A 27,738-nucleotide genomic window follows, 5' to 3' on the forward strand; every position below is an offset into this window, starting at 1 on the left:
GTAGATTTCTTGGCCTCACCCCAGATTGGGAGTAAGAATCAAGAATATATTTTTAGTAAGTATTCCATGTAACTTCTAAGAAAAATGATCAGTAGAAAGAATACTGGATTAGGTGTTTGGGAAAAGATTATTATCACATGCGTGTTTTTACTTTCCTTATATCTAAGTAGATTTGAGAAAGCTATGAAAATGTCCTGGGCTTTGGTTTCCTCATCTAAAAATAGAGCAATTAAATTGGACAGTCATCGAGGACTAGTCCAGGTGTTCTTAATACAATTCATTATCTAGTTGTTCAGATTAAATGTTGTAAAATGAACTATTAAAACAAAACAAAACAAAATGCTCTCTTAGTTTGCCTTGCAATTTTGTCATTTCTAGTGTGCTCTGGGAAGATTCCTATTGCCACAAGAGCAGGAAAATGTGGGGAAGGAAAAAATATGTTTAGTGAGGGCAATGCCAAAGCTTACATATTCCTGGCAACTTGCTCAGTACTCTAAGGAATTGGCAATGGTGGCTACTCCATCTAGGATGTGACCAGTATGTTAATGAGAAAAATATTGTTGGGCCTCTTTGAGCTCCAACTCTAAAAACTTTCTCAGGAATTTATATAGAATTTAAATGAATTTGAATTTTTAAAAATGTTAATATTTGCTTTTATTTCCACAATATTTTTTCCTTTGTGTATGTTTATAAATAACAGTGACAAGGGGTTCCTGGGTGGCTCAGTCGTTAAGTGTCTGCCTTCGGCTCAGGTCCTGATCCCAGGGTCCTGGGATTGGGCCCCACATCAGATTCCCCGCACTGGAGCAAGCCCTCTTCTACTTCTCCCACTCTCCCTGCTTGTGTTCCCTCTCTCTCTGTGTCTCCCTCTGTCAAATAAATAAATAAAATCTTTAAAAAAAAAACCAGCGCCTATTATATTTTAGTTTTAGTCATAAACCATATGCCTAAAATACTTTATTTTAAAGTTTGGTCCTGTATGTCATAAATTACAAAATGGATCGGAAATCTTTAGCGAGAAGACTTAACAATTATAAGCTGCAAAATAACAGAGAGAAATAGATTGTTGTCACAAGATAATGGCCACTGACTGTGAGATAAATGTCAAGGCAAAGTCATAGCAAAGTCTGTCCATTTATCAAAAGTAAGCATTGAAGAAAAGTAGGATACATTTATCAACCAACTGTTCTAGTCCAAAAATTTTATTTTTCTCTTCATAGCTGTTGTATGATTTAGATGCTGTCATTTCACCTGCCAGATGTTTGTGCAGTTAAATGACTTGGGTCACTACTGCCTTATTTAGAGTTATATAACCTTGTTTTTTGAGTCATGACTTTGTTTAATCTAATAAGTACCTTATAGAAAGAAAATAATTAAGAATATTAGTTAGTTTGGCTTAGTTTTAGTTTCTTTTTCTTTCTACTTAGAATTTTCTTATGCCCTCATCTATTACCTAAAAGTGGATTAGTGAGATTCACATTAAAATGCATGTTCAAAGGATCCGTAGGGTAGAAATTCCTATAAAAGGCTATAACCGAAGAGAAATATACTCAAAATTATTTTAGTATTAGTATAAAGATTCTAACAAGCAGAGTGATCGCTTCACACCTCTTGTCCCTGACATGTATGGCCTGTTGAATCACAGTGTCATTTGATACTCACCACTTTATTATCATCTGCAGTCATTCATACCCATCACCAATCTTAAATTACTATAAAAAGAGGCCACCATTCTCTTAATTTAACAAGTTCTTCTACATTCTAACCATGACGGTGAATTTGTATTCATTTCACTTCCATAGGCCAGCTTCCTCAAATGGAAAGCAAGCACCCAGTAGTTACAAGCTGAGAACGCATGGAGACATATGTATATAACTAATACAAGTATAAGTATATATACTTTATTTCTAGAACTACTTTATGATGGCATTACTTAGAGTGTCTGCCTTTGACCCAGGTCATGATCACGGGGTCCTGGGATGGAGCCCCACATTGGGCTTCCTGCTCAGGGGGAAGAGCTTCTCTCTCTCCCCCCAACTCCCTCTACTTGTGTTCCCTCTCTTGCGTGTCTCTCTGTGAAATAAATACATAAAATCTTTGGAAAAAAAAAGAAAAAGAAATATATTCTTCTTCTATGTTGTAAGTATTCAAGATGGTTGAGTATAATGTACATATTCCAGAATTGCCCAATCCCTGCATCTTGCACACTCATCCTCTTTCAAGTGTAAGAGAGGCTGATCTGGATTAATGAGTATCATGGACCATAAAATATGATTACCTAAAGTTTTTAAGTCCTTCCTTCATTGCATCCGTCCTTCATTCAATCATCCATCCAACCAAACCTTATTGAATATTTGTCATGTGTGGGATATTATATATTGTAAAGGTAAAAAAATATATAGATAGATAGATGAATACTATATAATCTTTCCATTGAGAAATTCCTAGCCCAATGGTTATGGATATATATGTATATGTATGTATATTTTTCCATTAAGCTGTGGATAAATGTATATATGTGCACACATAATTCAGTACAACTGTGAGCATGTGTTTGTGGTAGAGTAGAGGAGCAGGTGGAAAATGTCCGAAAATAGAAAACAACTTGGGGTGCCTGGGGGGCTCAGTTAGTTAAGCATCTGCCTTTGGCTCTGGTCATGATCTCAGGGTCCTAGAATCTGAGTCCCACATCAGTCTCCCTGCTCAGTGTGGAGCCGGCTTCTCCATCTCCTGCTCCCCTTACTTGTATTCTCCCTCTCTCTCTCTTTCTCTGTCAAATAAACAAAATCATTTTTTAAAAAAGAAAACAACTTTAGAATATAGAAGGCCTTGTGTACTTTGCCAAGGATTTAAATTTTATTCTATGGAAAGATTTTAAACATAGGCATGATTGGATCATGCCTATGTTACATGCATCATGGAACTAATAGGATATTAGAGATGCTAAGTCTCTGCCACTCTTTAAGAGTCAGTGGTTGCTTGAAAAAACAAAGTGGTAGTAGAGGTGATGAGAAGGGTATTGCCTAAGAACATATAAGAGGACCAAATTGACAGACCTTGGTAAATTATTTAATAATATAAGATGAAGGAATGACTTAAGGATTACACTGATGTTTTCAGGTCAGAAGCAGAGAATTGTGGTTTAAATATAAATAAATAATAAATAAATAAAAACAGACTTTGTATTAAGACTTTAAAGCCAGTTTCACTATTTTTTGTTTTATCAGTGTGACCTTGGGCAATTTACTCAAACTTTCTATGCCCAATTTTTTTTTTATTTGTAAAACAGGTATACGAATTGTTTTTACCTCATCAGATTGTTGTGAAGATTAATGAATTAATACATGCAGTACTCTTAAAATGGTGCCTGGAATATGGTAAATGTTGAGTAAGTGTTTCCTCTTGATAATATTATTAATATTATTATATCACTATAATAACCATAGAACATCATTATTATCACTATCATGATGCCATTGTCCAAAATAAAGAATTCCAAACAAAACAATGATTTTGAGGAAAAGATAGTCAAAATTTGGACTGATCAAACATTTTATTTAAGCCTCTAAGTTAGAAATGACAAGTAGGCCATTAGAAATGCAGTTTTGGAATAAGATGAAATCTAGTATATCTATTTGGAAGTCATCCCCATACAGGTCACATTTGAGGCTATGAAATAGTTTGGGTTGCCCAAGGGGAAAATATAAAAAAAGAAAGGAAGGTAGGAATCATGAAAAACAAATCAAACTTCATGGAAATACTAATATTTAAGCAATGGGTAGATGAGCCATCATAGTACCCTGAAGATCAGTAAGAGATACAATGGGAAAATGTGGAAAGATGAGTGAGATAAGCAAATAGATAGGAAACCCACCTCCCAAAAGATGAAGACCTGAAGAGTGCTCATTGGGATTCAACAAATGATTTTTATGAATGAAGTAATTAACTAATTTGATAACTGGGAAGTCACTGGTGACATAGCAAGCTATTTCCATCTGTTCCTATCACATTGTTTGGCATGTGAATACACTGAAAATAAATATTAGAATAAAATTACTTTAAGCGATATTAGGTACACAGTTTAGATTTTAGTGGGCTGTTATTAGTGAGGAAATCAGGAAGACTATGTTCTCGTAAAAATATAATTTTAGACAGATTTTTCTATTAAAATGAATTATGTGCTATCTAAATTTGTTCCATATTATTATTCACACATTGTAAGGGTATATGAGTCAGCAAATTTTGTCTATGGGCTAAGGAAAGAAAACACTCATATGTGGAAAACTTACAGAGGGGAAAAAAGTAAATTTTTTGAATCAAATAAACTGTCTGGATATAAGCAAAAAAAGAAGAATTCATATTCGCAAGTAATAAACAATTAGAAATTATAGTAGAAAAATGACTTCATTTAAGGAAACAAATGAGAAATATGATCACTAAGAATCACCTTAAAAAGAAATAAATGATAACTATAATATTTTGTTTGGCTTAATGGAATGAATAAACATATTCTTGAATGGGAAGATTGGGAAAAAATGTTTGATATCAGATTTGTTTATATATTTAACTTAATTTCAATCAAAAACTCAGTAGGATGACTTCAGGAAATTTAAAAATCTATCCCAAAATTCATATAACCAAACAACCTTTGGTGAAGTGATTTGAAGAAAGATGAATAAATAGCTAGACAGAACATATTATTAAAGCACATTAAAAAATAATTAAAACTCAGAAAACAATTAAATATAAAGAATCTCAGTGAGCACAGTTCATAATTATATTCATTAATTTAGAAACGTAATAGCTAATGGAATAAAGAATATTTAACTTTATTAATAATGAAATTCATATAAATAAAAAGCACAATGAGAAATATTCTTTTCTTTTTTTGATTAACAGATATATAAGTGCCACTTATCCTGTTATATTTGAAAAAATAATAATATGCTTTAGATGTTAATGTTCTTTGTCTTTGTAATTATATTTCTATAAAGCTATTTTAAGGAAATTGAAATTTTAAAAAAACCATTTATTTAAGTATACAGCACTTATTGAAACATTTTTTATAATAGCAAAGTACTGGAAGCAATCTAAATGCCATACAAAACAAGAAAAGTAATTATGGCAATCCATATTATGCAAATTTAAACAGGCATTAAAATCAAAATTACATGGGAATCATGATAAAATTTTGAGTAAAAAGCTAGATGCAGAAATATATAAGCAATTGGATTTAAACTAAGATATATGTAATATATCATAGATATTTCAACCACTTTTGCGGGAGGATCTGATTTATGCATTGCTTTGTTAAGGCAATGATCTAAACAGAAAAATTGAAATGTATGTAATTAGAGGTTTGTCAGATAGCTATTAGCCTGCTCACTTAAATTCAGTATATCTGTTTAATACTACTCTCCAGACTAAAACAAATGTAAGCATTTTCCAAAATTACTTGACAAAAAATGATCTGAAACAATGCCAGTCAATTAAAGTAGTTCATACACATAGATTAAAAATTCTTTGAGATATACTTTTGTATTTTATGAACCAATTTAAAGTAGGTAAGATGTTTGAAAGGTGGTAGAAGAGTCTTCAAAATCAGAACAAGTGGTCAAATTCTGACAGTTGATGTGTCTGTAAGAGGAACTGAAGGTAACGGGTGTGGCTCTAGAGGAACAAGTCCCAGAACAGTACTCTTCATGAGGATGCATGTGCATCTGTCTCTGGAAGCAAACTACCTCAGGTGGGATTGGTTCTAGTTGGTTGACAGGAGATTGTGTGTTTTGGAATGTGGGAATTTTGAGAAAGTGGATGAAAAACAAGATGTAAATTTAAGCATTCAAAACAATTCTCACACATTTGCCCAAATATCATGATTATTGATTTTCTTCAATCAAATGAAAGATCACAAGAAAATAATCTGGAAGTGAAAACAGTTTTGTTTATGGAAAATCAATTATGTAGAAAATGAAGTATAGTACTCATTTTACTGGAAAGTATCAAAAGCACTGGGCTACAATTCCAGACACATGGAAGCTTTGACAGTTTAACCATGGCTGCATAAACAGACTTGAGCAAGACTTAGAGTTGTTCTAAATTTTAGTTTTCTCAACAGTAAAAATAAAAGGGATTTGTTTTTTTTTTTTAAGATATCACTAAAGTCCTTTCCATTCTTTAATTTCAGTTACCATAATTCCAATACCAGCCACTTCACAATTACAGCAACAATAATAGTTTCATTTATTGTTACTATATAACTGTGGCACAAAATCCTCTCCATGCATTATTCTACTTAATCATTTCGATGACTTTATAAAGCAGATTCAATTATAAGCTTCATTTTTAATGAGAAGCTAGGGTTTAGAGAGGTTAATTAACTTGCCCAAGGTCACATCGCTGCAATTGGCAGAGTAAAGATTCAAACTCAACTGACTGCAAATCCCAAACTCAGAACGACTACCATATACTTCCTCTTTATTTCTAATATATCTTTTCTAAGAAATCAGGGCTTATTAACAGTTAGTTGCAAGCATGTGAGATGTTCATTAAATTCACCTGACACTGTAGAAAGTTGTATCTTACACCTGTTACTTCCTGCAGCCATCTAGTAGATTGTCTTATAGATATATCCTTGTTGAATATACTGAAAAAAAAAGAGTTATTTCTCAATGTACCCAAAATTTCAATCTTTAAAAAAATTAACAGAGATCATGTTGAAAATTAGTGGTCCTTCCCTCAATTTTCCATAAGCTTGGTATGTACTTCAAAATGGTATTAACATAGTTATTTCTGTAATGTCTTTTGTTTGTCATAATTTATCATAAAAGGGCCACATTTTTTCTCTGAAAAATGAAATTCAATGGCCTGCTCAGTGGTGAAAGAAAAGATTTTTCTGAAATTGTTATTTTATACTATATTTTAATGAAAATATTTTGCTGTACATAAGAAATGCACAAATGTAGCTAAATAAAATTTATGGTTACTCTGAAGTCATCTAAAACTGGAAAACAGATATTTTAGTGTGATGAGCAGAACATAATTACACATCACACATAAACCTGTATCTGGCAGGCACAGTGAAGCCAGACGGTGGTAGGCTCTGCAATTACAAAGGTGAACAATAGACTCTTCTTACCTTTTGGAGTCTTTCCATTTGGTTAGAGAGACACAAATGAACAAACAATTAGAAAAGAAGACAAATGTTGTAACTTCTTTTTTTTTTTTTTAAGATTTTATTTATTTATTTGACACAGAGAGAGAGCGCAAATAGGCAGAGAGGCAGGCAGAGAGGGGGAAGCAGGCTCCCTGATGATGCGGGGCTCCATCCCAGGAACCTGAGGTCATGAGCTGAGCCAAAGGCAGAGGCCTAACTCACTGAGCCACCCAGGCACCCCACAAAGACCAATATTATACCTACTAACATAAACACAGGAAAGAACACTTTCTTTTCTTGGACATGGTTGAAAGATGGAAATCAGGAGACATTTCACAGAAGATGGTATTTGTATTGCTTCTTGAAAAGTATTGAACAGAGGAAGGATGGTATTGCAGATACACATACAAGTCAACTAAAAACCTAGTATCCCATGCATGGGTAGTATTCAGTGTAAGAAATGTGGGTCTGAATATCAAGAGTGAGGTCGGATTAGGGAAATGGATTGAGCATCAACAGTATGTAACTGTTAATTAAAAGTTTTGCACAGCGCAAGAAGCAGGCACTAGAATGGACAGTCAGATCCACCAACATTAAAGAGGACATGGTGAGGAAGAAGTGCAAATGAAGGATCAGAGCTGATGCTTTCCCAAATCTGTCCTGCTTATAAACTCTCTCCAGTGCTACTCTCTTTGTAACCTTGAACAACCCTCATGCACTACAGGTACAACTTCTATCATAGGTAGAGTGAGACAATGAAGCTAATTCATTCATTCCCAACCCGGGCTCTCCAAGGTAGTGATGGAGTTCTTCAAACTAAATTAAAACTCCTTATGATTATTTCTATTAAAAAAAAAAAAACAGTCTACATTACAGCCTGTTCACTGATTTTAAATCCTATGAAATTTGGAATTTGTGGTTGAAATAATGAAAGAATCTTTACTTGTGTAAACATTGCAAACAATTTGCCCAAATTGTTCCTAGAGTCCCTTCCAGCTCTGAGAACTTATTATTCTATTATCTCAGTGAATATTTGCAGTAGTTGGTTTTTTGCATAAAATGTATCTTGCACCACACAACATTCACACTGTCCCCAGCCCTGAGAATGCTGCCTGCCTGGCAGCAGCAGAGGGACCATTAGCACTACAGTTTACACAGAACATGATGATATCTGTTTTCTTTGGTTTGTTAAAATACAAACATAGCATTTAAAATCAGTCATTTCTTGGAAGGAAGGCAAATGGTATAGTGAAAGAAAAACAGAGTTGTGAACATGAATCTCCCCAAAATGCCTAGTTTATCGATATCTAGTTAAGAGTCAGATTTTTGTTCAATTATGTCTCTTGGAAGAAACTAAAATTAACCTTCTGGCATGTCACTTTTCTTCTTTGTAAAACAAATGGGATCTAATTGATCTCACCTAGTACTCCATGCGGATTTCCTGAAAAAACATTTCAGAAAGAGCCTCTCGTTCTTTTCAATATTGGAGGTCAAAAACACGGTATTTAAAAATAATGTAGTCAACCCTCATAACCATATTTCTTAGAAGAATATTATTTTCACCACTAAAAATTTGCTCATGTAATTAAATCAAATATTAAAACCATATAAAATATAATCATAGATTAGATTTTAGTTCTAGACAGTGTGTATATATATGTAAAATATATATATATATATGTATATACATATACATATATATGTAATCTGTCCCATGAAGAAGACTCAGCACTAGCAAAAAGCTACTACATCACATAAATCAGAAACACAACAAAAAAATTGGGCTGTATCAGGAGCCAAGTTTGAAACTAATGATGGTGAAAATTTTAAACAGCAGGAAAAAATCAAGATTGCATGTTCTCCTTGGATACACAACTAACAAGTGACAACGTCATTGACCAGGATTTGATGCAAAGAAAACTTAAGAGAGCATGAAAATCCTCACATCTTAACTTTTTCTTTCATATTTAGCATTTAGGAGGAAAATGATGGAAATTCTGTGCTTCAGAAATAAATCCCACTTTTTTGGTAAATAAATATATGAGTTTTCTTTCTTGCAGAAGGAGTTTGGCAAATATGAAAACTCAAGTCCTATATATATAAAGGATTATATATTTTTTATATATTTATAATTTTTATTTTCTTAACTTTTATTTTCTTAACTTTTGATAATTTCATTTCATTATATTTTGAAAGAATTAGTGTGAATCCTAGAATATTCTTGTAATCTAAATGTATAAGTGAATCTAATGGAACCAAAACACATTTTAAACCTTTAGACTTTTCAAACTGCCAATCTTAGTCTGTTGCTTCATCAGTTGAATCAATGTCAGTTAGCTGATTACGTGAATTTCATTTTAATGTAAGTCCACTGACTGATTTGACAGTATCTCAATGAAAGATTCCTATAGGATTCTAAAGTTTAATATGTGCATTGAGTTAATTAAGAGAATGACATTTCTTTTCTCCTCCTACATGTTTTGCAGTAGGTATTAACAAATATTTATAGCCCCAAATAGTCTGTTGTTAGAGCAGCCTTTGTTCTTCAACCTCTTAAAACATACCAGGAAAGGATACTTACACAAGCTATGCTATTCACACTTTGTCACTGGCCTATTATTTACTATAAATAATGAAATGTCTGGGAAGGTGGTCTGAAGTGAGTTGTGACTCAGGACAGCCAGTTCTGTGGTAGATCACACTTCAGTGGGATTCAGAAACAGTACAGATTTTCAGTTTCCTCCATCAGGAGCAGGTACCAAGGACAGAAGGCTTACAATTTCTCCAAGTGCTATTATTTTTAAGTTGGTGTTCAGATTCCAGTAAATATAGGAAAAATATAGGGAAAAAAAGACTATTTGTGGGGAGACAATTAGGGTCTAAAAGAGGAAAAACCAACAATTATTAAAATATCTTTATAAAATGTCAAGGATAGCAGGTTCACTTAATACACAGTATTACTGGTAATCTGGAAAATTACCTGTGGGCTTTTAAGTGACTGTGGAATTAATTTATTCCTACCCTGCGAATATAAATTAGTTTTTCTTCAGCAAGGAGGCAAATATGGACATACGTTGGGTTTTCACCTAAAATTGTTTATTTTTAGCTATGCCTGTTGGAAAGATGGATAGTAGATAGGGCTCCTGGGTGACTCAGTTGGTTAAGGATCAGACTGTTGATTTCAGCTCGGTTCATGCTCTCAAAGCCCTAGGATTGAGCCCCACAGTGGGACTCCACTGTCAGTAGGGAGACTGCTTGATGTTCTCTCTCTCCCTCTCCTTTGCGCTTCCTCCCATTTGTTCTCTCTCTCTCTCAAATAAATAAATAAATCTTAATTTAAAAAAAAAAAAAGATGTGTTCCTATGAAAACTTTTGTAAGCCAAAATGGCATAAACCAAAGAAGCAATTACTCTTCCATAAATGCAAAAATCCTCTTCAGATTTCTTTTGGTTCGGGAAAACAAATGCTAGTGTAAGTCTTTCATAAAAGCAAAGTGGCATAAAGCAAGCTTTCATATAGTGTCAGGGGGTACCTGTATTTAGGACTTCACTTGGGATAGAACTGGCAAATGGATCTTCCATGTTTTTACTTGAAAATTGAACTGCTGATGGGACCTGGATCTCAGGGTTCCGGGATCGAGCCCTGCATTGGGCTCTCTGCTCAGCAGGGAACCTATCCCCCCCCCCTCTACCTGCCTCTCTGCCTACTTGTGATCTCTCTCTCTGTGTCAAATAAATAAATAAATAATCTTAAAAAAAAGAAAAAAAGAAAAGAAAATTGAACTGCTGCAACTGACACACATCCATGGCATTGGCTTCATAAGTATAAGATAAATGCTTAAATTATTAACAATGGATTATACTGTTTGGCATATGAAAATATAAATACTTAACTCCTAATAAAATGAAAATTTAGAATAGGCATGTTATAACGTTGTTTTGTGTTTGGGTTATTATTTCCCCTGGGACAGCTGAAGTGCTTGTAATAGTAGTTATTTAGTTCTCAAAGCAACCACATGAAGTGCTCAGCAGCAAATATTGTTGACCTTGCTTCACAAATTGGAACACTTTGTCAGGTTTGTATTCATATAAACAAATAGACCATAATAAGAAAATCTTAATTATTAGTTCACTAATGCTTCTCTTCATTCTGAATTTTATTAATCTGTAAAATTTTGATACAAGCAATATGCTAACAGAGCTTAAAACCATTGAATAATACAAGTCTTGTAAAGAAAACTATAATTCCCTCCCCAGGCCTTATCTTTCCCTAGACTGGTAGCCCAGAGATGCAATACTCACAAATATACAATATCAGACACAGTTGTAGTACAATTTCCTTATGTTGCAATGAATTAATCAATGTTTACATTAATTTTTTACTCTATGTTATAGTAAATGAGATCAGGATTCTTACAACTCCATACACATACACACGTCCCTTTTACCTGAACTACTGATATTACAAACCCTAATTATTGTAAATTTTCCAACTACCTGTTTTTCCCCATCAGACTCATCTAATAAAATTATTAGATTATTTGACTGTAGAAATCCCTGCTGACAGTCATTTCCCCTTGTATTTTAATGTCTCTTGATATCCAGTGCTCATTGTTAAGAATTCAGAAGCAGTTCTTTTTTTCTGTTTCCTTTTATGTGATCTGCTTCACACCCCATTTCTAGTGTTTATTATTTACTCTTTATCCTTAAGGTTTTGAAATTTCAAGACAATGTACATTTGTTTTAATTTCTTTATAATATTATCATCTTAGGGATTCAGTGAATGCCTGCAATCATGTCCCTAGTTATTTTATTGTTTTTAAAAATAATTGTTAAATTATTTCCTTTTTGTTCGATTTTTGGGATGCTTTTGAATCAATGCTGGACCTTCAGAATTGACTCTTTTTTTTCCATTCCTACTTTTTTCCTTTTATTTTTATTCTTTATTCTGAGAGACTCCTGTAAATTTGTTTTCCAAAGTTTCTATTGGAATTTTAATTTTGGAAATATTTCCAAGACCTTTTTCTTGCTCTTTGGCTGCTCTAGCTTTACAACATTTGTCTTTTGTTTTGTTTTGTTTTGTTTTTCATGGATACATCTTCTTTTATAATTCTGAGATAGTCACCATACTTTTTATCCCATGATCTTTTTTCCAGTGGGCTTACTTTGTTTTTCTTCATATTAGAGGCTAACCAAATGTCCCATGATCCTTAGTTATTCATTCATATTTGTAAGTAAGGCTGACCAAAGACAATTAAAGTTCTTAGTGTATGGATAGAATTTGTTGGGTATGAGTAATCAAGGAGGTCATCTTCTCATTGAAAGACATCAATATTTAGATTCTGTTCCCTACTCTTAACTATTCAGCTTCTGTGAAGAAGTTCCCTCAGTCTACTTCATGGGAGCCATATCCCTGGGACAGGAGGCCTGGGATCAATGGATCCCAACATTACAATTTCAGACCCTCAATAGCATCCCTATATTTTAACCCTGATCCTCACCTCATTTCTTCACTGTTTTGCTTTGTTTTTGTTCCCATGTTCAGAGGCATTGTGGTTTAAAAAAAAAAAAGTAATTTATTTATTTATTAGAGAGAGAACATGAGTAGGGGCAGGGACAGAGGGAGAGAGAGAACCTCAAGCAGACTCTGTGCTGAGCATGGAGGCTGGTTGGGGCTTGATCCCATGACCCTGAGATCATGACCTGAGCCAAAACCAAACGTCCAACACCCAACCAAATGAGCCACCCAGGCACCCCTGTGGTTTTATTTCTTTTGAAAATATGCATTTGGTTTGTTTTCCTTGTTGGTAGTCACCTTGATTTTAAGAGTGGAGAAGGGGGACTAGAAAACATTAAATCTACATACATTCTTTCAACTATCTGTCTTCAATAACTTCAAATTTCCAAAATACCCTGTGCTTCCAAATACTGAGCTTTCCAGGTACTACAGATACAAGCTTCTTCTCATTTATTCTTTGTTCTGTCATTTAGATGGAAGCTTCCTCTGTGAAGTTAAGTCAGTTATTACTCTTCCAATTATCTTCTGGTTTCTCCTGAAATTATTGAAATCTCTCAGCTGCTGATAATCTTCTCTATTTCCCTGTTTCTTCTGTTTTCCTTCTGTTTAAATACTCCTTGTGTTTGAGTATTTAGAACTTTTTATTCCTTTGAAATCATTTTAGTGAGGTTAATGGAAGAAGAGAAAGTAAGTACATGAGATAAATCCACATTATAATAGAATATTTCTTCATTCATTTTCAAGATAATAGTACAATCCGTTTGCCTTCTAATATATAGACAAATGTTGCTGAGGATATCTAAGATGACAAATTCTGTCATTATACAGTGTATTTCTATTGTAAAAATATGAACTCAGCAAAAATGGAAGATAACCAGAACTGGAATGTCAGTCCATAACTTGTGTAAAGGGACTAAAAACTGTCCTAAGATAAGAAGTTACTATGAGGGGTGAGGAAGTTTACTATGGAAGTCCATCAGCATAATAAGAATGACAAGATGTATTTGAATATTTTAGGAAAAAGCTAGTTGCTAAATTTAGTGAACTCTGAAAAAATGAAAGGTCATTGTGGGAAAACAAAAATGGATTGAGCTATAAAAAATGGAAAAACAAGTCACGACTTTCACCAAAAAGCCTCTCACCTTTACAACAGTGTATTTGTCAATGTTAATGTTGTACTTTAAGAATTAGAATAAATCCTATGGTGAGTGCTATGAAGTATGTAAACCTGGCAATTCACAGACATGTATCCCTGGAGTTAATAATAATACATTATGTTAATAAAAAAATAAAAAATTATAAAAAAAAGAATTAGAATAAATCTAGTCTATTAAATATCAAAAGAAACACAAATTTGCATGTATTTATGCTCTTAAATTATTTTTAGAATTGTATCTAAACAAACCATGATGAATAAAATCTTCATGGAACAAATATTTAACCTTTATTTATGCTGGTTATTGTGATCTATTTGTTAGTAGTTCTCATAATTAGAACTTAATTATACTTCTAAAATAAAAGCTGGAATTATGACATTAACTTTTGAAAAATTGTTATTTATAGGAGAATATTTAAGTGTACTTATGAATAACTTCCTTAATACTCCTGTAGAATCTGGGACTCATTTTTGGAGACCTTACTTAAGAACAGTGAGGAGATCAATAAAATGAAATTTTCAGTTGCTCTTTTCTATGCCTAAAACCAATTCAGTGAAAGAATATTGGACTGAAGTGAAATAAAAATAAACAATTCATTTGCTTATTTATTAAATATATGTGTACTTTGCCTATTCCAAAAATAAATTTAAGGTAAATTATTGCAAATAAATCACTGTATTGAGAAAATTAAGATTGCCCCAAATAAAGTATTTACTTATTTTTATTTTTTTTTCATCGGTCCAAAATTCATTGTTTATGCACCACATCCAGTGCTCCATGCAATATGTGTCCTCCATAATACCTACCACCAGGCTCACCCCACCCCACCCCACCCCACCCCTCCCTACAAAACCCTGTTTATTTCTCAGAGTCCACAGTCTCTCATGGTTTGTGTTTCAATGACTATTAAAATGAACATATTTCATATATTCAAACTTGAATAGTTAGAGTGGCCAAATCTTGTTCACACATTGCCTTCTTTTAAAATCCACTCTCTTCCCTGAAGATTGAGTCTAGTTCCACTGTTTAATACGAATGCCATTCATATGCCCTTGACTCTTAAATTTGTATCACCAGCCCAGATAAATCTTGTCTCATGTAATTAACAGCCAGCTTAACATCTTGGATATGTATATTATACATCTCAAAAATGGCATGTCCAGATCAGAAATCTTATTTCTGTGGTAAACATGTTCCTCATCTGAATGACCAGTGGGAATATGTACTGTTTTTTCAAGTCCCAAATTTGAGATTCTTCCTTGATACCACTTTTTAACTCATTTTGTATGTACTTGTCATAAAATCTTACCAACAGTAAAACCAAAAGATGCATCAAATATGTTCATTCTCTCTATCCTCATTGCTAGAATTCTAATCAAACTACAGTCATTTATTTTTATTTTGTGTTCATATCTATGGAGTATTTCATTAAAGAAATATAAAATATATATATGTGTGTGTGTGTATATATATATATATTTTTTTTAAAGAAATACTTGTCAATTAACATGCAACTTCAGAAATAGAACATAGGAATTTATTACCTTGAATGTCCTTACTGATCAATTTGTCCACCATTTTTCCCACAGGTAACTAGTACCCTAAATCATATGCTCATAATTTCTGGCTTTTTATATTTTTTTTCCTTTTTATATATATTCATCCTAGATAATACATGGTTTAGTTTTGTTTTTGAACTTTTCACAAATTGAGTTGTATGATACATATTCTTCTGCAACCTTCTTTCTTTCAATATCTTGTTTGGGATATTTGTCTATATTGCTATATACATTTGTAGTTCATGCAATTTTACTGCTTTACACTAGGCAATTGTTTTGGTATCTCACAATTCACATATTGATTACAATTTGTGTGAAGATTTGAATGGTTTTCAGATTTTCTTGATGTTTTATTTTTATAATTTTTCATTAAAAACAATGCCGCTACATAATAGACATAAATCTATTATAAGTATGCCGTGGGGTTTCTCCAAAGTACATACCTAGAGTGTAGGAACTAAGTCCTGAAGTTTTTGAATATTCAAATACAGTGGCGTAAGCCAAACCATTTAACTGTGCTGATTTACTCTCCCGTGACAGTGGATGAGAATTACTGCTGCTCTACTACCTCATCAGTGCTCATTATTAGGTCTATTTTTTAAATTTCTACCCATCTGAAGGGTGTAAAGAGTGTAAGGAGATATCCGTTTATAAGTTACAATTAGCATTTTCCTGATTACTAATGTGGTTGAGCATCTTTCTTGTATTTATGACCATTCATGTTTCCTCTTATCTCAAACATATTTGGTCATTTAAACTTTTTGTGTTGTTGATGGTCTTATAATTATTGATTTGTAGAAATTTGACATTTGTGTTTTATAAATATTTTCTTTCAATTCTAGTCTTATCCTTTTGCTAGTTTTATGCTATCTTCTGATAGTAAAAGTCACTATAATTCAGTCAAACATTAGTATTTTTCTTTGGGATCTTGATTTCTTTTGAGCTTCCTTAAAAGAATATTTCCAAACTTTGATTCTTACGGATATTCTTCTATATCGTCTTCTAAAACTTTTAAAGTCTTACCATACACATTTAAATTTTAATATCTCTTAGGACAATCCTTGTGAAATGGCATATGTAGGGATTTAATTTTATTTTTCCTTTTGAACAGTTAGTCAGATTCCAACATTTTTCCTTAAGCAGTCTGTTCTTTCCCAGTGACTGCTAACATAATAGATCAAGTATCCATACATGTGTGGATCTATTTTTAGATTATTTTTTTCTGTTGGCTATTTCTATCCCAAATACCACACTGCCTTAATTATATAGCTAAGACTTTATAATAATATGTCTTGGTGTTTTGTATAGCAAGTTTCTTCACCTGATGCTTCCTCTAAAGAGTCTTGGCTATTCTTGTCCCTTTATTCATCTATATACATTTTAAATAGTTTTTGGTTTTCTTAAAAAAATCCTTTAAGTTTAAAGAAAATTATACTGAATCTATAATCCAACTTGGGAAAGATTACATCCTTAATATATTTATCCTTATTCAATAACATGGTATAACTCTCCATTTATTTATGATATTTTTCATGTCTTTTAATAAAGCTTTATAATTTTCTTCAAACAGACTTCTACATATTTTACCTCCCTACGTTGTTTGCTTGTTTGTTTGTTTGTAGACAGTTAATGTTCTTGGTTGCATTAACAAGGAGGGTCTTTTTTTCCTGGTTATTTAGTCTACCAAAGTGCTAAAAATAAGAGATCTTCCAAAATTTCTTAGCTGGTTTCAGTGTTTCCACTTTGGTCTCCTTACTGTCCATTCTCCTCACTTACTACATTCTGAAATTTTTCTATTTGTCTTTTGATGTGCTGCTACCTGCTTTCTCTCACCAAAACTCAGCTGAGAGCAGAAATTTTGTCCCTTCTGGTCAATATTGTATCACCAGGATCTAAAGTAAAGTGGGCATTTTTAAAAACTATTGAATAAGAAATTGTAGAATAAATTAATATGTGAGTCCCATATATCACTAATATTTCAGAATGCATAAGTCCACATGAGGGCTTTGCCTTGCCATAAATCGTTTTGTTTATTAATTAACCAGGATAGGCCAAAATCATGGAATTACAAACAAAAAGATAATCTTTTTGGGTAGCAGGTAATATAAAAGAAACTGATGACCATTTGTTTATTCTCTTCTGGTTTCTAGATGCAGAAAACATCACTTAGAGTGGACCTTTGAACACAGGGCAGCCTAATTGTGGTGATGATAGGTCACCTAGTTCTCCTTCTCATCCAGTGTTCTGGTGGCTTCTCTTTCATCTTTGTGGAGTGACCACAGGACTACCGCTTGAACCCCTTCATTATCAGGCAGCACACTCTCTCCTCAAGTTTCCATTCCATTTTCAAAGAAGCTCTAATTATGTAAGAGTTCTTTATACTGAGTTAACTTCTACTTCTCTTGAGTCACCATCATTGACTGGAGCCCTGATCACCGGATCTTCAAAAACCAAATTCGACTTCTTTTGGCAAAATAACTCTTCATATATTTTAAGTAATCTATTAGGTAATGTACTAATTTTTCTCTCACTTAGCTGAAACATCTTCTTACTTTCATACATGCACTCTTTCGGCTACTATTTCTGGAGTGTCTACCATGTGCTAAGCATAGCAGAGATGAGCAATAGTAATTTGAGAAAACATTAGTTCTCGCATGCCATTATATAACTCCCAAAATTAAGTTCTAACCTTTCAGTATGTACTTGTCAATTCAATAGATACGTAGTGAAGACTTTGGCCTCTTAATTCTACCCATGATGATGGGATTGTTTTTCCAAAAATTACGTAGCAACATTGAAAGTATTTTAAACAAGACACTAAAGTGTTTAATCACACTAAAAATTGGGCTGTATAGAAGATCATATCTTCCCATTTTTTTTTTACATCCAAAATAAGTTTGGGTTGATTCCCCAGAGAATTCTGGCAAAAAAAAAAAAAAAAAAAAAACAACACCTAAATTTCCTGGAAAGACCATCTGGTATATTTCAGAAGTGTTATTTACTTTTTTAAAATGAGACCTAGCTTTCTGATGAAGAAAGGATTTTTGGATAAAGAACTAAAGCCAAAAATTGTTTTTCCCCTAACCATCTTTGTCAGTTGAAAATGTTTATCTTGAGGTGCCTGGGTGGCTCAGTGGGTTAAGCCTCTACCTTAGGTCATGATCTCAGAGCCCTGTATCTGGCTCTCTGCTCAGCAGGGAGCCTGCTTCCCTCTCTCTATCTCTGCCTGCCTCTCTGCCTACTTGTGATTTCTCTCTGTCAAATAAATAAATAAAATCTTTTTTAAAAAAAGAAAAAAAAAAGAAAATGTTTTTCTTAATTTCTCAGAGTTTATCAATAAACTTTTCAAAGCTTGACCTTAGCTGGATTTTAAGGTGAGTGAATATTTTTTGTAGGACGCGAAGGTAATTTTATTGCACACCCATTTGGGACTGACCACTCTAATACTCAGCTTTTAACAAATTACAGTACAACTGTAAATAAATTCTACCTTCACAATACATAGCTAGCTAATGTTTCTAATTGCTAGTATTTTCGTGGCTTGCAGTCTTTAAACATCTTTTAGTCATTCACCTAGAAATGGACAACGAGGTTGCCTTCAGTTTTCGACTACCTGTGATGGATGTATTCATACACATCCTCTCATAGACCTGTGGGAGTTTCCTTCAGAAGCTCAGGTACTGAATAGCTTAGTCATCAGTAGGACAATCATTGGACAACTTATTGTCCATACTGACATAACTTTGAGAGTGGAAAAGGGCATTATTAATAATTACTCTGGAAAAGCAGCATGAATCAGAACTTGGGCAAACCCAGGAACAGAGTCTTCTGAATCACAGGTTGCATGTGTAGGCTTAATATACCAGTCTCTTCTCCAGAGAGCAAAAAAGGTACCTCTCTTCATACTGATGAAGTTCTAGAACCTAGGTGAGGTTCGGTGGGCTGAGGTCTGGAGCCAATGACCAAGAAAGAATTCTTGAGACATCTTTGGTGCAAAATGGTGGTTTACTAAAGCACCGGGACAGGACCCATGGGCATGATGGGCATGAAGGGCTGCTGCCCCAGGTTGTGAGGGATGGCAGGTTATGTACCTTGCGGTTGGGGGAAGGGGAGGGGAAGGAAGGTTTCAATGGAACTTTCATATGCTTAAGAGGGCCTACAAGGTGCCAGGATACCAGCGGCCTACAAATTACAACTGCCTTGCCCTTGCCCTTGTGGCTTGATCAATGCTGTTTTTAGGCCAGCCATTAACATCAAGATAGTTGGGAGATTTTTGGTGGGATGTCACAATCCTGCTATCAAGCATCTTTGTTAGTGAGATTTAGATTTAGAAGAGGTTTAACACTATTTACGTTCCCTTCTACCTCAGCCTCCTCCAGTTTTGTTTATGGTGGGGAGGGAGACATTAGGGCTTGAGGAACTGAGTTATTTGCCTCTGGAAATTGTGCTATTGATAAGGTAACTTCTTTGTAGATCTCTACGACATTTGTAATCCAAGGGAGACTCCTGTCTTGTAGGATTGTAATTTCTGCAAGTTAACTGTTTGTTTCTCACTTATGGCAATCAGGGGTGCCCGAGGAATGTCACATACATTACCAAGGGGAGTGGGTGGAGAGGGGGTGCAGGGTGCCAGCTTTTGCTTTGTCCTCAGTCAGCCTCCTGCTCCCTCATCAATACATCCTTGACAATAGTTAGTATTTTCAAAATTTCTATTTTTGGAATTTGACATATTCAGTGTTCCTTTCATTTTCATTTATCTCCACATAATTGTTTGTTTCCCTTCTTTTAATTTGGGATTCACTGTTTTTGTTTCTTTTCTACTATAAATGTCCATTGGGTGTCAGATTAGAAATTATTCTCCCTCAATTTGTCACCTATTAACTTGTCTTTGAACAGAAATCCTTAATTTTCACATAGAGAATCAATCAAGTTTTTTTTTCTTTTTTGTTTCTTACCTTTAGTTGTACTAATGTAATTTGTTTAATAAATATTTCTCCATTTTAAGGTCAGAAAGATATCCTCCTATGTTTTCTTCCATTGACTGTATGGTTTTGCCTTTCATAATTAGGTTTTGCCTTTCATAATATAATCCATCTGGAGTTTAATTTTGGAATTAGCATAAACTAGGAACCTAACTTATTTTTTTTAATGAGAAACTCCTTTTAATCACTGAGTTCTTGACATTGCTTCTAACCTTTAATCTCAAACTAAGAAATCTTCATCTATCAAGAACACTTGCATTTTCTCAATTGATACTTTCCTCTTCTTGGCCTCTCTTTTTAGCCCTCACAAAAAAGAACAGACTGACTGCATTCAGGTATTAAAAGGCACATGGTAGCAGCAGGAGCCCATTGTCACAGAATATAGGTTTCCTGCAATTCAGGAGTGTGCAGCCTGCCAATTTTTGGTTAGCACCTGCACCTCCCATATAACTGGCAGAGGGACACAGGCCTTCTCAACACATGGTGATCAGAAAGGAGCCAAACAATTATGCTTGTGGAAGAAGATCAATTCTTAGTTTTTGTTATTCCTGTAATACCTATTTTGAAAATCTAGCCCTCATTCCTTGATGGAAAAAAATGCCACTCTCATAAACTCAGAAGCTAAAGTTACAGGTTTGCCCTCTTTTGCATTATTTGAATATATTTTGTCATCTATTTTTGTCTTGGCTTATTAGCTAAAATTTATAGTGTATGCTTTTAACATATCAAAATCCACTTTCAAGTAATGTTATATCACTTTATATATAGTATGAGAACATTACAACTGTAGACTTCTGTTTTTCTCCCACAAACTATTGCACTGTTGTTATGATACATTTTATTTCCCCATATACGTCCACAATATGTTGTTTTTGTTTTGGCTTTAACCAGTGAATGTCTTTTTGTAGAGATTAAAATTAATAGATAATTATTTTTTATTTATCTATATGGTTATTATTTCTGATGCTCTTCATACTTTTGTATAGATCCAAGTTTTCATCTGGGATCTTTTTTCTTTTTTCCTGTTGAAGACATTCCTTTATTATACTTTATAATAAAGATGTTGTTGGTGGAGGTTATAGCTTTTAAGATTTTAAGATAATCTTTATTTTGTCTTGATTACTCAAAGATATTTCTTTCTAAGTATAAGATTTTGGGGTTTGGTACTTTAAAGAGTTTCTCCACTGTTGTTGGGTTTTTATTGTTTCCAATGAAAAATCTGCTGTAATTCTTATTTTCATTTTTATACATGATATGTCTATTTCTTTGCTTTTAAAATCTTCATATATCTTGATACAATTTTCTTCATATTTTTTTGTGCTTAGTGTTCATTGGACTTCTTGGTCTTCTAGATTTATTGCTTTCATCACCTTTGAGAAGTTTTCATTCAAATTTCTTCAAATTTTTTTTCTGTCTCTTCCTCCTTTTGGGACTCCTACTACATGTATATTAGATGGCTTAAAGTTTATCAGAGCTACTGATGACTTGCTCATTTTTCTCTGTTCTATCCTAAATAGTTTCCATTGTTATAGCTTCAATTCCACCCATCAGTCTTCTGTGGTACCTAATCTGTGGTTTATTCCATTTAGTGTATTTTTTTAATATCAAAAATTAAAGTTTTGCCTCTAGAAGTTAGATATGAGTCCTTTAAAAAATCTTCCATGTTTCTAAAATGCTTAGTTATGTTCTTATCTTAATTAAACATATGGAACATCATCTTTTCCTGCTTCCTCACACGCTTTTTTTTTTAATTAGATGCCAAGTATTATAAATTTTTGCTTTGTTGGATACTGAATAGCTTTGCTTGTCTATAAACATTGTTGAGCTTTATTCTGGAGGACATCTAAGTTATTTGAAAACTGTTTAACTTTTTTTCCTTTTGAGGTTTGCTTTCAGATTTTGTTAGATGAGACGAGAACAGCTTTTATTCAGGTACTAATTTTGTTCCCAGTGCTTTTTTGAATACTCTTCACAATACCTCATTGTTTATGAGATGTTTTCCCATTCTGTCTGATGGAACACAAACTATTTGTGACCATATATGAAATTGTTCCCTCTCTTCTTTTTGGGTGGTTCTTCTTCCCACCATGGGGAGTTTCCTCATACATATTTGCTCATTTATAGTCAACTGAGGGGACCTTCTGCTAATTTCCAGATATTTGCTGTGAAATCCTTTCCTTTCAGTAATTCATACCTGAGAATTCTAGCTTATTGGCTCCCTTGAACTCCTAAATCTGTCTCCTTAACTGAGGAAGTCCACCATGTCCACCTGGGTTCCCCCTCCTCATGCTGCAGTCTGCAACTTTTCGCCTGGTAGAAACCTGCGCAAAGTTGTGGAGCTTATTTTCTTATCCTCTCTCAGGGAACACTGTCCTGTGCTTCCTGATAATCTGATGTCTAAACTGCTGTTTGATGGTTTTTTTTTTTTTTTTTGCTTTCTTTTTCTTCTTGTTGTTTCAGTCTCGAAGATTAATCTGGTCCATATTCCTGCAGTTAGACCAAAAGTACAACAGTGGTCGGAGTTTTTAACAGCAGAGACAAGGTCTTATCCTAGACAAGATGGGAAACTGAGCTGAGTTTTCAGTATATTACCAGAGGCACAAATGTTTTTCTATCCAATAACGTGTATTAAAACAGTACCTTGCCAACAAAGAGAAGTAACCAGGGGAAAATATACATCCACAGCATCATCTTAGCCATGTGGTAAGACATAGCTTTGTCAATTAAAGACAACCTAACATTATTTGACTCCCAGTACAATGCAATAAGAAATGTAGAGCATTACCTATGTAGTTTTGCCATAAATGTTCAACCTCAGCTTAACTGTGAGAAATTCAATACAGAACATGGGTAATTTTATGAAATAAGTTTCTGCATTCTCTTCAAAAACTTTGATTTTGTGACATAAAGCAAATAACTAAAGAACCCAAAGTCAGTGGGATAATTTTAGATTAAAGAAGACTACACAGTGATAATAGCCAATAGCATGAACTCTGATTGTACCCCAGCTCAAAAAAAAAATTAATTTTAAATATATTTTGGAAGCAATTGGAATAACTTTATACATGAAAGTCATAATATATGACATGCCATTATTATTGCATTTTTGAGGTATGATAATGGCACTGTTGTCATATTAGATACTCTTTTGCTTAAGATAATTAAACTGAAATATTTAGCTAAGAGGTATCATACCTGAAATATGCTTTTGTGTTAAAAAGAGAGACTGAGAGGAGAGAGAATGAAGAGAACAGATGAGTGAGAATTGAAAGAGAGAGAAAATAAATATGGCAAAATGTTAAACAATGAAGCTAGTTGAAGGGTATACAAATATTCTTTGTAATAATGCTTCAACATTTCTATCAGTTCGAGAATTTTCCCAATAAAAAGCATGTAGGGAGGGACAACACCAAGATAGGATTGTTTTATAAGACAGAATTTTAAAATAGTTAAAATCTTTAAGAATTTTTGAGGGAGACAAAACTTTGAGAAATAAAGTTTTCTTACTAATTTTATATTGTGAGTATAACCTTGGGTCTAAATCAGATCAAGACAGTTTGAAAAATGCAAATTTTAGTGCTACTATAAACATAATACAGAGATGATTTTTGATAAGATATCACATTATAACTAGTTTGATTAAAAAATACATTATAGCTAGGTACATGTATCCTAAAATACAATGATATTTTAACAGTAAAAAACTGATTGACACATTTACCATTTAACAGATCAAAGAGAAACTTGTAATCGTCTAAGAGGTTCCAAATATTCTTATAATATAGTTCTAAATGGCAGATAAAATGAAAGAACTAGATCTACCTACGTCTTCATGAAAATATAATGAAACAGTGTTGAGTGCATCAGTAAAGTTATCTTTGATACCATAATTTAAAAATGAACAAAAATATAGTTATCAGGTTTCTGGCTATATTTATTTAAAGCAGGAGTATAAAAATGTAAATTGCAGTGGCTATTCTGGTGGCTTCTCATAACTTTAAAATGAATACCAAAATCTTTGCTATAGATCTTAAAGCTCTATATGATCTGATTTCTGCCAACATTTCTAGAATTCTCAAATACTACACTTCTCCTAGCTGTGTGTGCTCCAGCCTTGCCTGGCTTCTTTCACACACTTGACTGTGTCCTGCTACGACTCACTATAGGCTCTTTGCATGTTATTTCTTCTTTTTGGGTTATCCGAGCCTTACTCCTCCTCTTTACATAATTCCCGTTTAGCTTTCATCCCTTATCCCATTCCTCATTTATTCAGGAGACACATTTTATTCTTAAAATATTCCATACTATTACTTCCCTCTGGGCACCATACTAATTATTTCTCATTTTTTTATGAGGTTGTACAATTAATATCTCTCCTCCTCCACATAAAATCAGAGACTGTATCTTGTTTTCTAAGCAGTGTATCCCCCAGGACTTACTACAATTCTTACACATTAAAGGTGCTTACCAAATATTTATTAAATTGGTGAGTGAATTGATAAAGTCACTTTTTCTTCATAAAATGTGTTGTGTTTTGTTTTGTTTTGTTTTGTTTAAAGATTTTATTTATCCATTTGACAGAGAGAAATCACAAGTAGACAGAGAGGCAGGCAGAGAGAGAGAGGGAAGCAGGCTCCCTCTGAGCAGAGAGCCCGATGTGGGACTCGATCCCAGGACCCCGAGATCATGACCTGAGCCGAAGGCAGCGGCTTAACCCACTGAGCCACCCAGGTGCCCCATAAAATGTGTTTATTGGAGTGTGATCTCCCTGAAAAATGTTTCTTTCTGTAGATTATTCCTTGCTATAATTTGTCTTTCCCATGTGACTACTACCATTGGATGCAGTTTGGGCATCTCTCCCTGCATGAGAGGGAATGGATATTATGATTGGCCACATTGTCCAGAACCATAGGGATTGAATAAAGCATGTTCCAGACAAGTAGTAGGGATATGCCAGTCCTGGAAATAAACACATAAATGTATGTTAAGAAATTGCATAGGTGAGTTCATAAATTATGGATTACAAATTAGGATGTATAAAACAGAAAAGATCTCTACAGCAAAGACTAAGGCTGAAATATGCCTTTCTTTGTGTCTATTTTATTTATGAACCTATAATTATTCTTTCCAAGGAAAAAAATAAAAGTGGCCTCAAAGATATTAAGTGAATAAGGATCCATAAAAAGTGAGTTACCAAAATATTATTTTAAACAGCTGTTTAACGGAGAGTGAATAAATGCATTATGACAGCTCTTTTCAACAATTTCGTCCTTTAGATTTACCAACCATTTATTGAGTATCTTCTATGCACAAGACATGGAACATGTACTGTGAAGCACATAATAAATAGGAAACAATTTGCTGAAGGAATCCAAGGTCAAACCCAGGGTTAGAGGATGCGGATCAGCATCTAGTGTGCACATGCTTAACCAATATGTAACTTACAGAGAATAGATGAGTAGTGTCAGGTAGTACATCCTCTTCTTCCTTAGTAGAAGGAGACTTCCTTGAGAGCAGAACAGTTTTAGTCATCTTCATAACCTGGTACTTAGTACAGTGTTAGGATCATGCAAGCACTGATGTGATCACAGAGCAGCATCATAGCTTGAGAGAGCCCTGTGTGCCTCTCTTTGCACTCTGCTTTCAGTGACATACTTTGGTAACTTGAAATTGGCCCTAGTGGAAGTATTTACACTGTGGAATTCACCAAACACTACAAATCGAATCTTTTCCCCGAGAGCTAGTTATTAAATATTTACCTGCATACCACTGCATAAAAGATAGTTTAAAAAGATATTTGGTGCAGGAGTGAATGAGTTAGTGAGTAAAATTTATAGAAGAGAGATTATAGGCCAAGACATCTTTTAGTTCATTTGTGATATAGAGGAGTGAGAGGGTGAAAGCTGATAACAACTTTCAGTGAACATTACAAAAAAATGCAATAAAAATTAAGATCCTTAGGATAAAATATAATCTAATTTCCTACTCTACGAGGGAATTTTGTATAAAAAATTGTCTTTAAAAAAGGATATTCAGCAGGGAGCCTGGGTGGGTCAGTTGGTTAAGTGCCTGCCTTCAGCTCAGTTCATGATCTGAGCCTGCTATCTGTCAGGCTCCCTGCTCAGCAGTAATACAATATTAGTATAATAATATGTATTATTGTGTAGTTTGTTGAAGTCTGCTTCTCCGTTTCCCACTGCCCCTCTCTGTTTGTGCCCTCTTTCTCTTTATCATCTCTCTCTTGCTCTCTGTCTCTCCAAATAAATAAAATCTTAAAAAGAATAAAAATAAAAAAAAGATAATCAGCAACTAACAGAAATAAACCTTCCAATGAAAGGGAATCATAGGAAATTAGGTAACACTCTACTTCCTTCTGAGGTTTAAAAAAAAAAAAAAAGATTCATATTTCTTCCCAGGTATAGTATCCTTCATAATGTATTCTCATTTTGTATTTCATCACTGACTTTTTATTTATTTATTTATTTATTTATTTATTTATTTATTTATTTATTTTGGAGAGAAAGAAAGTGCGAGCATGACCTGGGGGAGGGGCAAAGGGAGAAGAGGACTCCCAGCAGAACAAGGAGCCAGATGCAGGGCTCTATCCCAGGATCCTGCAATCATGACCTCAAAGGCCGACGTTTAACCAATTGAGTCACATAGGCAGTCTCTTAAATATTTTTAAACTACCATTTCTTTTAATAGAATCCTCCATGTAAAAATCCAGTGACATAGTCATTCATACTATTTCTGGAGGAGCACAAACTTCAAAGTACTGTCTATAGGCTTGGTTTATAAATCAGACATACTGTACTAGAATAAGAGAACCTAGGGGCTAGCTATTTGTCGAATTCATTTCCTATTTCCAGCACGAATCTAGCACAGAGAAATAGAAAACACAAAGAAAAAATAAGACTTCTAGATTGAATGAATGAATAGAATGGATAATTGGTTATTTTAGGCACCCATTACTGCCCCTGAGAGCTCTTTTTCAAAACATCTTTCATTTTGTTTACTTTTTATTTATAAAGCATGATTTTTATTTTTATTATTTTTTTAAAGATTTTGTTTATTTATTTTACACACACACACACAGAGAGAGAGAGAGAGAGAGAGAGAGAGAGAGAGCAAAAGAGGGAACACAAGCAAGGGAATTGGGAGAGAGAGAAACAGGGTTCCTTCCCACTGAGCAGGGAGCCCGATGCTGGGCTCTCCCAGGACCCTGGGATCAAGACCTGAGCCTAAGGCAGACTGTGGCTCAGGTATCTACTTAGTATCTACTTCATGACTGTGCCACCCAGGCGACCCTGTAAAGCATGATTTTTAAAACCATAAGTGACTCTTAATCTCACAAAACAAACTGAGGG

The sequence above is a fragment of the Mustela nigripes genome, chromosome 5 (assembly GCF_022355385.1).
Source record: "Mustela nigripes isolate SB6536 chromosome 5, MUSNIG.SB6536, whole genome shotgun sequence".
Classification (NCBI taxonomy): domain Eukaryota; kingdom Metazoa; phylum Chordata; class Mammalia; order Carnivora; family Mustelidae; genus Mustela; species Mustela nigripes.